The sequence below is a fragment of the Macaca nemestrina genome, chromosome 13 (genome assembly GCF_043159975.1).
Source record: "Macaca nemestrina isolate mMacNem1 chromosome 13, mMacNem.hap1, whole genome shotgun sequence".
Classification (NCBI taxonomy): domain Eukaryota; kingdom Metazoa; phylum Chordata; class Mammalia; order Primates; family Cercopithecidae; genus Macaca; species Macaca nemestrina.
Window position 1 is genome coordinate 118,326,412 of NC_092137.1, and position 17,556 is coordinate 118,343,967.

At 42.2% G+C, this 17,556-nt stretch overlaps 1 protein-coding gene and 1 pseudogene across 2 annotated transcripts in view; both read right to left on the reverse strand.

Annotated features, from left to right (window-relative positions):
* The window catches only part of LOC105490098 (neuromedin S), a 77,433-nt gene extending 59,902 nt beyond the window's left edge, over positions 1 to 17,531 (reverse strand). Inside the window, exon 1 of one of the 2 annotated variants that reach the window (XM_071077262.1) lies at positions 17,165 to 17,531. The gene's annotated coding sequence lies outside the window, so the exon portion shown is untranslated. Of the gene's footprint in view, positions 1 to 16,864 lie in introns of both variants that reach the window. The other variant, XM_071077261.1, reaches the window with a different exon arrangement.
* On the reverse strand, positions 7,395 to 16,871 carry LOC105490099 (ralA-binding protein 1-like; annotated as a pseudogene).
* Positions 17,532 to 17,556: the final 25 nt, after the last annotated feature.

Below are 17,556 nucleotides of genomic sequence, written 5' to 3' on the forward strand. Positions count from 1 at the left end.
ACCTACTTGAGAAACATTGGCCCACAGATCCGCAATTTTTTTTTTACATGCTCCAAGTGGTTGCCCACTGCTCAGAAGAATCAATGCACCTTCTTTGCAGCTAAATTATTATCAGGAAGAGATTTGGATGGTAAAGAAAATAAAGCACATGTGTGGTGAGTTTCCAACTTTGCAATTGATGCAGAGATTTCCTGATATCAACCCTAAGATATTCAGTAACGAGAAAGCAGGAGTTTGTTACTCTTTTGTACTTGCGGTCGATTCATGCTTTATTATTAATAGGTCTTCTCTCAGAGGGATACATTTTTTCATGCGATGTGAGCTCTATATTAGAAGAGAGATGGGACCAATTTTTCAAGTGCCAACCTAGCACTACATTACTTTACTATAAGAGATGGTCCCACAATTGTATTCTGAGCAACATACCCTGTATGAAAAAAGAAAACAGTTAACTTTATTTTAATTAGCATTCTCCTTACCATAAGACACATAAAAATAGGTCTCACCCTTCCATGATTGGAGAGAAAATAGTGATTATATTTTCAACCAGCTGGATGGGTAATTATCTAGCTATATGCCACACACAAAAATCAGCTTACTCATTTCTTACATTTTCTCCTTATTTCTCATTTTTCTACAGTTTTCCTTCCATATTTTGCTAGTTTTGTTACAGGACCTAGATCCAGATATAAATGTATATTTCCTACAGTGACTGCATGGATTCAGGCCGAGCTTCTACCAAATAATAGGGTATTAGAGCTGGAAGGGAACCCAGCAGTCATTCAAAATAACAGACTGATTTTTTATTAAAAGATGGAAGCCCAGAAGTTAAGTGATTTACCAGTCAACAAAGCCAGAATGAAATGAACAGTAGCTGAGCATTCTTTCCACCTACGATTCCATTCATTTGATGCATACAACGAAGTGAATTGGAGTATGCGTGAGGGTATTAGAGTTCTCCAGAGAAACAGAACCATAGTGTGCATATATATATATAATATGCATATGTGTGTATATATTATTTACATATATACATACACAGTAGATGCAATATATATAGTAGTACACATAGATGTGTGAGTGTGTTGGGGAGGCAGAGGGGAAGAGAGCGAGAGATTATTGGAAATGGCTCACACAATCATGGAGGCTGAGAAGTTCTACCATCTGCCCTCTGCAAGCTGGAGAATCAGTAAAGTAATTTATTCTGAGTTCAAAGGCCCAAGAACCAGAAGCTCCAATGTTGAAGGGCAGGAGAAGATGGATTCTCAGCTGAAGGAGAGAGACAGAGAATTCACCCTTCCCCCACATTTTTTGTTCTTTTGGGTCCTCAGTGGATGGAGTGATGGCTGCTCAGATGTTCTTTCCTCAGTCTACTGATGCAAATGCTAATCTCTTTCAGAAATGCCCTCACAGGTACACCCAGAAATAATTTCACCACTATGTGGGCATCCCTTAGCCCAGTCAACCTGACACACACAATGAACCATCACAGTTAGGGTATTTTTAAAATCACAACACATCCACATTTTATTTATTTATCTATTTATTTATTTATTTGAGACGGAGTCTCACCCTGTCACCCAGGCTGGAGTACAGTGACATGATCTCAGCTCACTGCAACCTCCACCTTCTGGGTTCAAGCAATTCTCCTGCCTTAGCCTTCCAAGTAGCTGGGATTACAGGCACATGCCACCATGCCTGGCTAAGTTTTATTTATTTTTTTTTCAGTAGAGACAGGGTTTCACTATGTTGGCCAGGCTGGTCTTGAATGCCTGACCTTGTGATCCATCCACCTTGGCCTCCCAAAGTGCTGGGATTACAGGCGTGAGCCACCGCATCTGGCCCACACCCGCGTTTTTAGGTAACACCTTTATTGAAATATAATTTCACGTATCACAAAACTCACCCATTTAAAGTATGTAGTTCCAAGGTTTCTAGGATGTTCACAAAGTTGTGCAACAATCACAGTCTCATTTCAGAATTTTCATCACCCCCCAAAGAAACCCTGTACCTATTAGTAGTCATTCTCAATTTCCAGCCCCCAATCACCACTAACCTATGATCTGTTTATAGATTTGCCTTTTTTGCACATTTCATATAAGTGGAGTCACAGAAACTGTGGTCCTCGGTGACTACCTTCCTTGACTTAGCATAATGTCTTCAAGTTCTCCATGTTGCAGCATGAGTCAGTACTTCATCTCCTCTTCTTGACAAATAATGTTCCAGTACATGAATGTACCACATTTAAAAAATTTATTCACCACTGGGCTAGGCATGGTGGCTCACACCTGTAATCCCAGCACTTTGGGAGGCCAAGGTGGGCAGATCACTTGAGCCCAGGAGTTCAAGACCAGCTTGGCCAATATGGTGAAACCCTGTCTCTACACAAAATACAAAAATTAGCCAGACATGGTGCTGCACACCTATAGTCCCAGATGCTCGGGAGGCTGAGGCAGGAGAATTACTTGATCCTGGGAGGCAGAGGCTGCAGGTAGCCAAGATCGTACCGTTGCGTTCTAGCCTAGGTGACAGGAGTGAAACCCTGTCTCAAATAAATAATAATAAATAAAAATAAAAGTTAATTCCCCACTTGATGGAAATATGTGTTTTTTCTATTCTGGCTATTACAAATAACAATGTCTTGAACATTAATGTACAAGTTTTTGCATAGACACATATTTTAATTTCTCTTGGGTGTATACCTAGGAGTGAAATTGCTGGGTTATATGGTAACTCTACATTTAACATTTTTAAAAACTGCCAAAAGTTATTATTATTATTATTATTTTTGAAATGGAGTCTTGCTGTGTTACCCAGGCTGGAGTGCAGTGGTGTGATCTTGGCTCACTGCAACCACTGCCTCCCTGGTTCAAGTGATTCTCCCTCCTCAGCCTCCCAGGTAGCTGGGATTACAGGGATGTGCCATCATGCCCGGCTAATTTTTGTACTTTTAGTAGAGACAGGGTTTCACCATGTTGGTCAGGCTGGTCTTGAACTCCTGATCTTGGGTGATCTGCCCGCCTTTGCCTCCCAAACTGCTGGGATTACAGGCGTGAGCCACCACGCCCAGCCTGCCAAAAGGTTTTCCAAAGCAACTGCTCCATTTTACATTCTCACCAGTAATGTGTAAGGGCTCCATTTCCCATAACTCACCAGCACTTGTTATCGTCTTTTTTCATTATAGCCATCCTGGTGGGGGTGAAGTGGTATTTGTGATTTTCATTTGCATTTCCCTACTGATGAATGATGTTCGGCATCTTTATGCGTGCTTATCAGCCATGTGTATATCTTCTTTGGAAAATGTATATGCAGATCCTCTACCCATATCTAAATTGGGCTATTTGTCTTTTTATTATTCCACTGTAAGAATTCTGTAGATATGCTAGATGTTAGTCCTTTATCATATTGCTATAGTTTGGATGTTTGTCCCCTCCAAAACTCAAGTGCGAATGTCATCCCCAGTGTGGGAGGAGGGACCTAGTGGGAGATGTTTGCGTCATGGTCGTGGATCCCTCATGAATGGCTTGGTGCCTTTCTCATGGTAATGAGTGAATTTTCACTCTATGAGTTCATGTGTGATCTGGTTAAAAAGAATTGGGGATCTCCCCACTCTCTCTCTTGCGCCTTTTCTCACCATGTGACATACCTGCTCCCCCATCACCTTCTACCATGAATAAAAGCTTCCTAAGGTTCTGACCAGAAGCAGTTGCTAGCACCATGCTTGCACAGCCTGCAGAACCGTGAGCCAAAATAAACCTCTTTTCTTTATAAATCACCCAGCCTCAGGTATTCCTTTATACCAATGCAAAATGGACTAATACACATATAAATGATTTGCAAAAAATTTCTGTGGGTTTTCTCTTCATTTTCCTGATAGTATCCTTTGAAGCACAATTTTTTTTTTAAATTTATCTATTTTTTTGTTTTGTTGCTTGTGCTTTTGGTGGCATATCTAAGAAGATACTGTCTCACCCAAGGTTACAAGATTTATGCCTATGTTTTTACTAGATTTTTAGTTTTAGCTCTTGTTAGGTCTTTGGTCCATTTTGAGTTAATTTTTGTGTAAGTGTGAGAGAGGCATCTAAATTAATTCTTTTGCACTTGGCTAATCAGTTGTCTCAGTACCATCTATTGAAAAGGCTATTCCTTTTTTTATTTTATTGTCTGAGCACTCCTGTTGGAAACCAATTGGCCATAAATGTGAGGGCTTATTTCTGAACTCTCAATTCTATCCCACTGATTTATATATCTGTCCTTATGCTGTTACCATGCTATCTTGATTACTGTGGCTTTGTAGTACATTTTAAGATCAAGAAGTGTGATTCCTCAGACTTTGCTCTTCCTTTTGAAGACTGTTTTGGCCACTCTAAGTGTCTTACATTTTCATGTGAATTTTAGCTTCAGATTGGCTATTTCTACCAAGAAGCCAGCTGGAATTCTGATGAAGATTGCAATAAAGTTGTAGATCAACATGCAGAGTATATCTTAACAGTATTAAGTCCTCTGATATATGAACATGGGATGCATTTACATTTATTTAGGTGTTCTTTCATTTCTTTCAAAAATATTTCTAGAGTATATGGTTTGAACCTCTTTTGTTAAATTTATCCCTAATAATTTTATTCCTTTATATGCTCTTTTCAATACAATCATTTCCTAATTTCATTTTCAGGTTGTTCTTTGCTAGTCTATAAAAACACAATTGTTTTATATCTTGATCTTATAGTCTGTAATTTTCCTGAACTCACGTATTAGTTCTAATAGTTTTCTGGTGGAGACTTTGGGATTTTCTATGTGAAAGATTATGCCATTTGCAAATATAGTTTAACTTCTTTTCCAACACGGATGCTTTCTTTTTCTTGCCTAACTGTCCCAGCTAGAGCCCCAATAAAATGTTGGAAAAAACTGATGAAAGCAGAATGTTGAAGAGACATGATGAAAACAGACATCCCTGTCTTGTTCCTGATCTCAGAGGGAAAGCTTTTAGTCTTTTCTCATTGATGTTATTTGTGGATTTTTGTAGATAATGTTTATCAGGTTGAGGAAGTTTCCTTCTATTCCCAGTTTGTTGCATGTATTTATCATGAAGGGGAGTTAAATTTTGTCAAATGACTTTTCTGATTCTATTTAGTCATATGATTTTGTCCTTTGTCCTGATATGTATTAACGCAACCTTTAATTCCTGGGATACAATCCACTTGGCTATAGTTTATAATTCTTTAATATGTTGCTGGATTCAGTTTGCTTGTATTCTGTTGAGAGTTTTTGTGTCTATAGTCATAAAAAGTATTGGTTTCTTGTTTTCTTGTGATATCTAAGTCTGGTTTCGGTATCAGGGTAATATTGACCTCAGAGAATGGGTTGGGATGTGATATGGTTTGGCTGTGTCCCCACCCAAATCTCATCTTGAACTGTAGCTTACATAATTCCCTCATGTTGTGGGAGGGACCCAGTGGGAGATAACTGAATCATGGGGGCAGTTTCCCTGACACTGTTCTCATGGTAGCAAATAAGTCTAATGCGATCTGATGGTTTTATAAGGGGAAACCCCTTTTGCCTGGCTCTCATTCTCTTCTCTGCGACCATATGAGATGTGTCTTTTGTCTTCCGAGGTGATTGTGAAGCCGCCTCAGCCACATGAAACTGTGAGTCCATTAAGCCTCTTTCTTTTGTAAATTGCCCAGTCTCAGGTGTGTCTTTATCAGCAGCATGAAAACAGACGAATACAGGATGTATTCCATTCTCTTCTGTTTTTTTGGAAGAGTTTGTGGAGTGCTGGTATTCTTTTTTAAATGTTTGGTAGAATTTAACAGTGAAGTTAAGTAGGCTGTGTCTTTGTAGGAAAATTTTAAATTACTAATTCAATCTCTCACTTCTTAAGGTTTGATCTGAATTTTCTATTTCATCTTGAGTTAATTTACCTAGTTTGTTTCGCTAGGAATGTGTATATTCCATTAGGTCCTCTAATTTGTTGGCATACAATTGATATATGATCTTTTTGGTTTCTGTAAGGTTTGTAATAATGTTCCTTCTTTCAATCTTGATTTTAGTAATTTGATTCCTCTTTTGCTTGGTCAGGCTAGGAAAAGGTGTATCAATTTTGTTGATCTTTTCCAAAAAAACTTTTCATTAGTTGATTTTCTCTATTGTTTTCCTATTTTCTCTTTCATTTGTTTCTACTCTTCTTTATTTCTTCATCGTGCTTTGAGTTTAGTTTGCTATTCTTTGTACTGTTTCTTAAGGTGAAAGATTAGGTTAGGTTTCAGATTTTTTTTTCTTTTTAAAAGTTGACACTGACAGCTATAAATTTCTGAGCATTGCTTTCAGTACATCCCAATAAGATTTGGTATGTTGTACTTTCATTTTCATTCACCTGAAAGTATTTTCTAATGATAAGGCTTGGCTGTGTCCCCACCCAAATCTCATCTTGAATTCCCACATGTTGTGCGAGGGAACCAGTTGGAGTCAATTGAATCATGGGGGCAAGTCTTTCCCATGTTGTTCTCGCGATAGTGAATAAGTGTCACGAGATCTGATGGGTTTTTTTTCCTTTTCCCAAATGGCTGTTGAACTTATTTGCTTGATCAATAATGGTCCTGGCAAAAACGAGTTAACCAATGCTGAGACATTTGTAATGAAATACTAATTTTAAAAATCCATGACACCTTGAAAGAAATTAGAGTTTACACAAACAAAAAAGGAAGCTTCGGTAATACCAGCAGCTATAAAGTGAATGTACTGAGATCGACAGGACAGCAAGAAGGCATTTGCACATTGATATGTGACACCTGACCATACTTTCAGTCACCAGAATATCTTCTCTCCAGATTTAAAAAATAGTATGCCGATTTCTATAAGAAAGCTTTCTTTTTCCGTACAAAAATCAAATAATGGCCAATGACTCACAACAGTGCAATAGGTAGAGGATTAAAAACTGCATCAAACAGGTGCTGAAAATAAATACTACCTAGGAGCAGGAGGAGAGTGCCCTCGGGTGGGGTTTGTTTTCGTTTCCTTGAGTGTGTGTGGGGTTTGTCTTCCGAGCCACGAGCCTGGCCTGTCTCGCGGTGCTATTCACTCTGACAGAGTGCACCTGCAGCACGTTGCCTCCAGAGCCCGGCCTCCCAGAAGCTTCAGAGCATCAGAGCATCAGTCTCATTGGATGGACCAGAAACAAGAAAATGGGGCGGGGTGAATCACAGCTATGATTCAAAGGAAAGGAATTTTTTTTATTATTGCTCAGTCTTGTCAATTGGGAACCCACCAGTAGGTTCACTGAGATGATATGGGTAATTTCAAACTTTTGTTTCAGAGCACATATATGGCTTATTCAGGCAAGAAGACGTGTACATTCTAGCCCAAGCAAGCAATCGGAGTCATTCTGTTTTTAAGGAAGGTCAGTCGTTTAAAAGATTTCTGGTTTGAGCAACATCCTCTGTGGATGCACCAGGCCAAGGTGACTACCTTCGACCAACCCAGTGGGAAGGCCTTTTCTGGTCCCCCCAGTGAGGAACCAGTGGGAATGGGTGGCCTCTCGGCTGGCCTGCGCTGCCTGGGGTAGGTGGGCGGACTCCACAGGCAGCCCGTCTGTGGCCAGATAGGCCGTCCTGGTGACTCGGGCTTATGGATTGTGGTTTAGAACTGAACTGCAGAAGGAGAGAGTTAGGAGGGCGGGCCAGGGAACACCCACCAGGTGCCGCTCTGACCAGTCAGAGAACCTGAGGCAGCTCCCCCATAGGGATCTGCACCAAGAAGGTGTTGAAGGCACAAGCAAGAGTGAAGGTACCAGAGATCACGGAGGGCGCAGCATTGACCTGGTGTGGTTCCCCTTTGAATGAAAAGGAGATCCTGATTCTGCTGCGATAAAAAAAGCAAAGAAAGACGATTTTTGGTTTAAAAAGAAGCCGCTCAAGGGTTAAAATGGTTATTTCAAGTTAAGGAAGAAAATAAATACGCTGACACTATCTGGAAAACTCATCTGTCCCTAAAGCCCACAATGCATCCACTGCTTTGTCCTCCCATGGAACTTAAGCCTGATGCGAAGGAGTCAGACGTGTGACAGAGGAAGAGTGTGAGAAGAGAAGACACCTTTACAGAATGTACAGCGAGAGAGCCGGCCTGGCCCCCGGGTTACAATAAGATGCACGGGTCCTTTCAGTCTCGCGGACTCTGGACGGTGGCACAGGCTGCTCAGACGGACGTCTCCTTACTGTCCCTGCTGGGCAATGGCTTCACAGGCTCCTTGCCTGCCTTTGGCTACTCTTTAGCTGCTATCGGCTCGAGGACGCCGTCTCTGGGCGGCTCGACAGCACCTGTGCGCCACTCGGGCTCCTCGTCCTCCTGCGCCTGCTGCTCGGCCGTGGCTGGCTGCATCTGGAGCAGCTGGAACTGCTCGATGATGGCCTCACGCTCCTTGTGAATTGCTTGATTCAAATGATCGTTCTTTATTTCCACCTCTTCGTTCTGTCTCTGTAAATCTTCCAGAGTGATCTGCGGCTCCTCCTCATCCTCACTGTCGCTCTTGGAGGAGTACTCCTCAGTCTTGCTTAAGCCCTGCTGCTGGCGACTCTGAATTTCTGCAATCTCTTCTTTTTCTGAGGCAATCTGCTGGCACAGAAACTGCTCCATGGCCAGGACCTCCTCCTGTTCAGTCAGGATCTCTTTCTCCTGAACAAGGAGAATATTTATAACTTCTTCATTTTCATTCATTTCTTTTTTGGAAACAGCCTCTTTTGAAAGACTGGCTATCTCTTGTGCAATCTTGGTTTCACACTCCTGTCTTTCAGCTTCTCTCAGTTGTCTTTTGAGAGCTGTCAAAATTCTTTGTACTTCCCATAATCTTTCTTCTTTAGACAAATCCTTTATCCCACCCTGCAGATCTTGATGTAAACAATTCAAAAGCAACTCCTGTCTCCTGATCTCCTCCTCGTTGCCTGTCTGGGTCTCTGGCAGTGTGGGCATCATGGCCATGTTAGACCATTGCCAAGGTTTTGTCACTTGTTTAGTACCACATTTCCAAAGAGTTCTTGCACATGTGTGAAAAACACATACAGGACTAGATTGCTGATCTGCACAGTTCGGCTGAGCACTACAGAAATGTTCTGCATATTCATTTTTGTTTCCAGTTCCTTTGCGATGAGATGGCCCTTGTGCACAATGAGCCAAGAAATCAGAAGACAGTTACCTTCTGGCAGTTCTTTGAGTAAACGCTGGAATTCCTGCACTTTCTCAGTCTCCGTGGTCCTCCCACAAGCCTCTTCAAATCTGGGCATAAGCTCTTTGGTAAGCTAATTCTCTGGAAGGTCTCGCAAATACTGCCTCTGCAAACTGGCTACAGTGTGAGGCTCATATTCTTCCCAGTTTGTAGACTCCTCCTGGTCATAGGCTGCTTTTAGCTCATCCACCTTTGATTTAATTCCTGATACCCTATAGATGCCTTCGCACTTCATGCCATACTTCTCTACGTAATTCATGGAAAATGGCCGGCAGCCAAATGCCATCATGTACCATGGTCCTCTCTACTGCATCAGCCAAAGGAATTCCAAAAATGGGCTTGAGATTTGGAACATCAATCTGAGGCACCTCTGGCTCCTAAATTGGCTTTTTCTTTTTCTTTTCTTTCCACTGTTTTTTTTTTTTTTTTTTTTTTTTTGAGACGGAGTCTCACTCTGTCACCCAGGCTGGAGTGCAGTGGCCGGATCTCAGCTCACTGCAAGCTCCACCTCCCGGGTTCACGCCATTCTCCTGCCTCAGCCTCCCGAGTAGCTGGGACTACAGGTGCCCGCCACCTCGCCCGGCTAGTTTTTTGTATTTTTTAGTAGAGACGGGGTTTCACCGTGTTAGCCAGGATGGTCTCGATCTCCTGACCTCGTGATCCGCCCGTCTCGGCCTCCCAAAGTGCTGGGATTACAGGCTTGAGCCACCGCGCCCGGCCTTCTTTCCACTGTTTTAACAACATCAGTTGCTGTCAAGTTTTTGACTTTTTTTTTTTTTTTTTTTACTTCTTCTCTTTATGTTTTTCTTCTTTGTGCTTTTCTTCTTTATGCTTTTCTTCTTTGGGTCTCTCTTTTATTTTAAAATCCTTCTCCTTCTTTTTAGAAAAGCTGGGATTCTTGAACACATGGATTCCCTTGGGCCTCTTCATTTTAGAAGGACTTTCTGCCTCATCTCCAGAGCTATCTTCATGAAAGGCTGCACAGCCTTCACTCCTGTTTTCCTTTTCCTTTTTCCTTTTTCTTAAAATCTCCTTTTTTCTTCCCATGGTCTTTCTCTTCATCGGACACTGTATCAGGAGGCTTGTGGAGGATGTCATGGGGAGGCGAGGGCTCGCCAGTGCAGTACGATCCAGGAAACTTAGTAAGGCTGATCTCTTCAGAGCTGGGGGTCTGGGTAAGCCCACTGCCATGCTCCAACCCGTGGTGTTCACTGGGGTTGCTGGTGGGGGGCAGGAAGCACTTGGTCATGCGATGTCCTGACTAGGAAGGGACGAGGTCTTCTCTGTTACCTATCCATTACGCCTGTGCCCGGCCACAGCCACCACCTCCTCATGCTCATGCTGCCACCACAGCCACTGGAGCCACCTTCTGCCTATCTCATGGTTTTACAAAGAGGAGTTCCCCTGCATAATTTTCTCTTTGCCTGCTGCCATCCATTGATGACGTGACTTGCTCCTCCTTGCCTTCCACCTTGATTGTGAGGCCTCCCCAGCCATGTGGAACTGTAAGTCCATTAAACCTCTTTCTTTTGTTAAACTGCCCAGTCTCAGGTATGTCTCTATCGGCAGCATGAAAACGAACTAATACATCTTATTTTACTTGTGATTTATTTGACCCATTGGTTATTTAAGTGTGTTATTTGATTTCCACATTATTTGTAAATTTCCTAGATTTCTTGCTGTTGTTAATTTATTAACAAGTTTAATTCCATTGTGGTTAAAGAACATACTTTGTATGATTTTAATTTTTAAGAATGTACTGGGGCTTATTTTACAGATTAGCCTATAGCATAAATATCAGGATAAATGTTCTATGTGTCCTTGAGAAGAATGTATATCCTACTGTTACTGGGTGGAGTGTTCTATAGATGTTTATTAGATCTGATTTTTACGGATGAGAAAAGTGAGATCCAGATGGGAGTAATGGACTAATTCAATGTCACATATCAAGCTGGTCAGGGGTCACATGAATTACTGTGGTGAATCATGTGAAACTGCCACTTGAGTATCAAAAACTGTTAAAAACCAACAAATTCTTATAGTTCAACATCAAAGAATCCACGCCTCCTGACTTTGAGTCCAGTGTTTTCATCACTGAACTGGTATCCTGTATTAGGGCAGGCTGTGCTGTGTAAATCATATGTCCTGAACTATCCTTGGCTTAAAACAATAGGTATCAACTACTTGCTCATCACATTCCATGAGGATAATGCAACTTTCCTCCAAATGGTGATGCAGGGATCACACCTGCTTTCATCTTGTGTGTCCGCCTTCTAGAACACGTGGCACACATCAGGGGAAGAAAACTTCAGGATCACAGGCATGTCCTTAAGTGTGAGCCCTAGGGGTGGCTTAGATCACATCCACGCACATCTCATTAGCCAGAACCTAGTCATGGGGCCCAAACCAACTCTGTGGGGTCACGTCACTTACAGCATAATTTTATATCCTTAGCCAATTCCATTGGAAATGCAGTCTGACTTGACAGTGGGAGGTGTCTGTGATCTCACCTCAAGAATTCAGCACTTTTAAAAATTTTCCCATTTTGGTTAAGTTTTAAAATATATTTTCAGGAATTCAAAATGCAGGCCTTAGCAGGGCATGGTGGCTCACTCCTGTAATCTAAGCCCTTGGGAGGCCGAGGCAGGAGGATGGCTGGAGGCCAGGAGTTCAAGGTTAGCCTGGGCAGCATAGCAAAACATCACCTCTAGTGAAAATAAAAATTAAATGTAGATATTGAAAATGTCTCTTGGGCTTAAAATATGAAATAATTTCTCTTGTTGATTTTTTCCAAATGTGCAGCCCTATTATGTTTTAGATAATTTAGAAGTTCTTAACAAGGCAAAACTGCTCCCCATTAAGACTGTAATAAACACACCAAAGGTTTCCAAGGGCTAGAGTACAGAATCGAACTTGTTTCATTCAGCCATCTCCTACTTAAAAACAAAAAGTCTTTGAACTGCATTGCCATCTATAAATAGGAAGGGGAAATCAGCTTGTGTGGGTTTGTAATCCCTGCCTCCAACTCTACGTCTACTGAAAAGGGCCCTCTGGCTGAACATTTCTCAGTTATGGTATAACACAGAGATGCCTGGCTGTGGACACTACAGTTCTCCTGCAACTTTACCCTGGACAGAGTCTCATTTCAACTCTGGTAAGCTTCTCATATACCCACCAAGGGAGCCAAATGGAACTTTTCAGTGTGCTCAGAGAAAGGAACCGAGATATGTATTCTCCGCAATTTTCGATTACATTTACTGCCAAGAGTGGCCAAGAAGTCATTTCCAAACCCATTTCTTAAAGGAACCCCAAGAAAGCCTGAGTGACTGGTAGCCACTCTGTATACTGAGAGGAGAGTTCAGGACTAAGAGGGCCAGGATTCTAGGAATTGTCCCCTCCTCTAGCTGACACGGAAACTGCAGGAGCTTCTCTGTGGCACAGCTAGGAGCTGGGGAAGAGGCCGGAGGGAAAACAATGTCAGATTCTAGCACCCAGCACTATAGGACCCTGAGTTCATACATGTTGAACCCAAAATGAAGAATAGGGGAGAAATTTATCAAATTGTCATAGAATGCTGAGGGGAACTGGCAAATCCCTACCTGTGTAGGAGATGGTTCTCCACATGACCCAATCCCTGTAAGAGATATTTTGGTTTTTCTAGATGCATCTGTTCTATTATTCCACTTTCAGGAAGGGCCTTGGTTTGGTTCAAAACAGAAATATTCAGTTCGTAGTAGGTGGGATAGGAGTAGGGGGTTCTTAAAGAACCTAGTATATTTTCCTTTTATTATTAAGAATTTGGGTTTCTTTGAGAACAGAAGTTCTCAATCATTTTGGCCTGAGACCCCATTTACACTCTTAAAAATTATCAAGGAACCCAAAGAGCTTTTGTTAATCTGGGCTACATCCATCTATACTTATAACATGAGAATTAAAACTGCAAAATTAAAAACCTTTATTAATCCATTTTAGAAAATGAATATTCCCATTATATGTTACTTTAGATAGCATACTTTAAGGAAAAATAGCTATATTTTTCAAAACAAAAATATGGCATTGTTTACCTTTTTGCAAATCTCTTTAATGTCTGGCTTAATAGAAGACAGCTGGAATCATACACTTCTCTCTGCACTCAATCTGTTGCAATATTTTGGTCAAAGAATATGAAGAAACTCCTTCCTCACACAGATAAGTAGAAAAAGGAAGAAATATTTTCATCTTTTAAGATAATTTGGGGGTATTTTGAGTTTCTACACCCAAACTCAACAAGTGGTATGTTTAAAGGTTAGTACAATGTAGAATCCAAAACCCTATCAGTGAATATTTTATATTCGGTGACATTAAAATTCATCAGTTTGGCATGTTTTCCAACACCAACAACCCTTTCTCTGATTCTCTACACACCAGTTGGCTGTCCTACAATTCAGTTTAATCCTGACACTAACTACCTGGAGTTACAGTCAGACCTCACAGGTTCAGGGCTCAGTCTCACAGACTTCCCTCACTTCAGATGAAAGTTGCAAGAAGTGGGTCCCCAGATTACCCCACTTCTTTCCAGCCTGGCTATCAATCGGGGGTTCCATGACTCCCTCCCTCTTGTTTGGTAATTTGATAGAACAGCTCACAGAATTTGGGAAGGCAGTTTATGTCCTACTATGTCCGGTTTATGTCCTGTTATAAAGGATACAATTCAGGTACAGTCAGATGGCAGAGATGCATGGGGCAAAGTAAGTAGAAAGGGTGCAGAGCTTCCATGCTCTCACTGGGCACACCATTCTCCCAGCACCTGAATGTGTTCGCCAATCTGGAAACTCCCTGAATTCTGTGGTCTAGGGGTTTCCGTGGAGGCTGTATCACGCAGACATGATCCATTATTGACTTCATCTCCAGCCCCTCTCGTTTCTCCAGAGGACCGGGTATAGGGCTGAAAATTGCAGGCTTCTATACAAGGCCTGGTTTTTCCAATGACCAGTCCCCATCTGAAAATATTTAGGGGCCCAGCAAGAGTTGCTTCATTAGAACAAAAGACATTCCTATCACTCAGGAAACTCCCAAGGGATTTAGGTGCTTTATGTCAGTGTATTAGTCTGTTCTCACACTGCTATGAAAAAATGCCCAAGACTGGGTAATTCATAAAGAAAAAAGGTTTAATTGACTCACAGTGCTGCATGGCTGGGGAGGTCTCAGGAAACTTACAATCTTGTGGAAGGCACCTCCTCACAGGGCGGCAGGAGAGAGAATGAGTGCTGAGCCAAGGGGGAAGCCCTTTATAAAACCATCAGATCTTATGAGAACTCACTCACTATCAGGAGAACAGCAGCACGGAGGTAACTGCCCCTAGGATCCAATTACCTCCCACGGGGTCCCTCCCATGACACGTGGGGATGATGGGAACTACAGTTGAGATTTAGGTGGGGACACAGCCAAACTATATCAGTCAGGAACCAGGATCAAAGGCCAAATATGTATTTCTTATTACACTACAATTGGCTGATCACTATACAATATTCTTTTACAACTAGTTGTTAGTACTACTTCTGATCTCATCAGAAAAATCTTTAAATATTGGGAAGCTGTCAAACTTACAGTGATGGATCTGGGTTTTGCAAAATCTGAAAGCTCACTTGAAAGCTTGAATGTTATCACTGGCAATGTTTTTCTTGAAGTGACAAGCTCATGTCATTCATTTTGGAGGACATGTCTGCCAAATGCCCAAATCTGACTCACTGCAGTTTGTCTGTCAGTTCTGCTTTCAAGTAAAAATGGTGGTCCATAAAAAAGAGCTGTAGCTTGTGCATTGCAGGCCATTGCACAAGGGCATGGCCTTCAGCAACCATCATCCTTGGAATGCAGCAGAAGTGTTTCTGTGCATTTCCCACCCTGTCCCGAGGGGCATGACTGCTTCACGGGGGACATTCTTCACTGACACTTTGTGTTTGCTTTTATTGCAACAGCACGGTGCTGAAGGATGCAGTTACAACTGATTTGGTGGTGTTCCGCTGCTGGGATTTGTGCTTACTTTTGAACAATCAGAGCAAATGTCTACATTGTAAAGAGGACAAATAATGTCCCAATACAACCATGAAAACAGTTTTGTCACTGCAGATCCTCCAAAAGGATGTTGGAGACGCCTAAAGATCCACTTTTTGGAGATCACTCTTTGAGAACTGCTATTTTAGAAACAATCCTCCTGCTATAAAGACTAAATATTTGGCTCACACGTGTAATCCCAGCACTTTGGGAGGCCAAGGTGGGCAGATCACTTGAGGTCAGGAGTTTGAGACCAGCTTGGCTGACACGGTGAAACCCCGTCTCTACTAAAAATACAAAAATTAGCCAGGCGTGGTGGCATGCACCTGTAATTCCAGCTGCTTGAGAGACTGAGACAGGAGAATCACTTGAACCCAGGAGGCAGAGGTTGCAGAGAGCTAGGATGGCATCATTGCACTCCAACCTGGGAGACAGAGTGAGATTCTGTCTCAAAAAAAAAAAAAAAAAGACTAAATACTAATATTTTCCTAGAAGTTCATTTATAGGAAAAAAAGAGGAACTAGAATAATTTGGAAAAACTCCCCCAAAAAACCCTCAGTTACCTTAGTTGTCAATGTGTAAGCTTCTAGAACAGACTCCATCTTTTAAAGTTTTGAACAGTATCTTAGGAATGCAGTAACAACGGTGACAATAGTGTGTGTTTGTTGCAATGTTTACTACTGGGGGACAACTGTACTTTGTACTTTAAATGCATCCTCTCCAATATTCTTTAGTACCACACTTTTTTGTTGTTGTTGTTGTCTTTTTTTGGAGTTTTGCTCTTGTTGCCCAGGCTGGAATGCAGCAGTGAGATCTCAACTCATTGCAACCTCCACTTCCCGGGTTCAAGCGATTCTCCTGCCTCAGTCTCCTGAGTAGCTGGGATCATAGGCACGTGCCACCATGCCTGGCTAATTTTTTTTGTAGTTTTAGTAGAGACAGGGTTTCTCCATGTTGGTCAGGCTGGTCTCGAACTCCCAACCTCAGGTGATCCACCTACCTCCGCGTCTCAAAATGCTGGGATTACAGGCATGGGCCACCACGCCCAGCCTAGTACCACACCCTTTATAGATGAGAAGACTGGGACATAGAGAGATGAGAGTGTGACAAGGTCACAGCCATATGTGGTGATTAAGGCTCTGAATCCATGTGGTCTGATTCTCAGAGCCTCGATCCCTAAATCCTGCATAATATGCTGCATCACATCTAAGCTTCACATTTACTTACTTCTTTTCTGCCATGCATGTGCATTGGTTCAAATCCTCAAAGGGAAACCTAATGTCTCATCTCAACCACAGGGCCCAAAAAAAGGGCTCAGTAAACATCTTCGCCATGAGGGACAGAACATTTAAACCACGATTAGTAATGGTGCTAGAAGTGAAATACTCAAACAGCCAGCTCTTCAATATTATTAACTCATTAAGGAGGGAACCAACAGAAAATAAAAAAAAGGCTTGTTCCTTAAAAACTTTGATGAAAATTGTGTGTGTGTGTGTGTGTGTGTGTGTGTGGTGTGTCTGTATACATACACGTATCTATTTTACTTGTTTGCTAAATAGACACAGATATACTCGGGTAGTTAACAAACATGTAGGTTGTATAAAAATAAAACTAGTTTACCTTCTTTTGGGCAATAGAATCCCAATACCTTTGAGATTGACTCAGGCCTTACCCATTTCTGCAGGTTAAGAAGTTACAAGTCTTCAGGTCTGTAAACTGTTGAGGCCGTTATCATTGTCCTTCGTTAGTCCACTATACCTGGACAACAGTGACATCTCTAAGACAGGCAGCCAAGGGGGTTCTTTAACGAACAGAACGTCCCCCTTTTATTAAGCAGGCTTATTAGAAAATGCTAGAAGTTACCCTTAACGCAAGCAAGTGGCCTTTTTCCAAGTCCGGGGATTTAAGAAATTTACTTACCTATTTTTTGCATTTTTCCAAGGTGGTTTTTTTTTTTTTTTCGTGTGCGTGTGGGTTTGTTGTTGTCGTTGTTGTTGTTTTGGTTTGGGTTTTTGCCTTTTTCCAAGTTTGGGATTTCTTTTTTTTTTTTTTTTCTCTCATAAAGCAAACCTGTTTTCTGGATGGAGGCCCAGCGGAACTTGTTCCGGCCGCACGTCTCGGTCAGAAGGAACGCTTCTGCAGCGGCAGGAAGGGAGGCTCGGGATCCGGGCCTGGGGTTCCGCGGCCGCGCCCCTCCCCACTCCCCGCGGCCCGCTGGAACGCGCACGGCCGGGGACGGTGGCGGGTACGCGCGCGAGGCAGGCGGCGCGCACGGCCGGGTAGGCGCGCGGGGGCCGCGTGGGGTGGCGGCG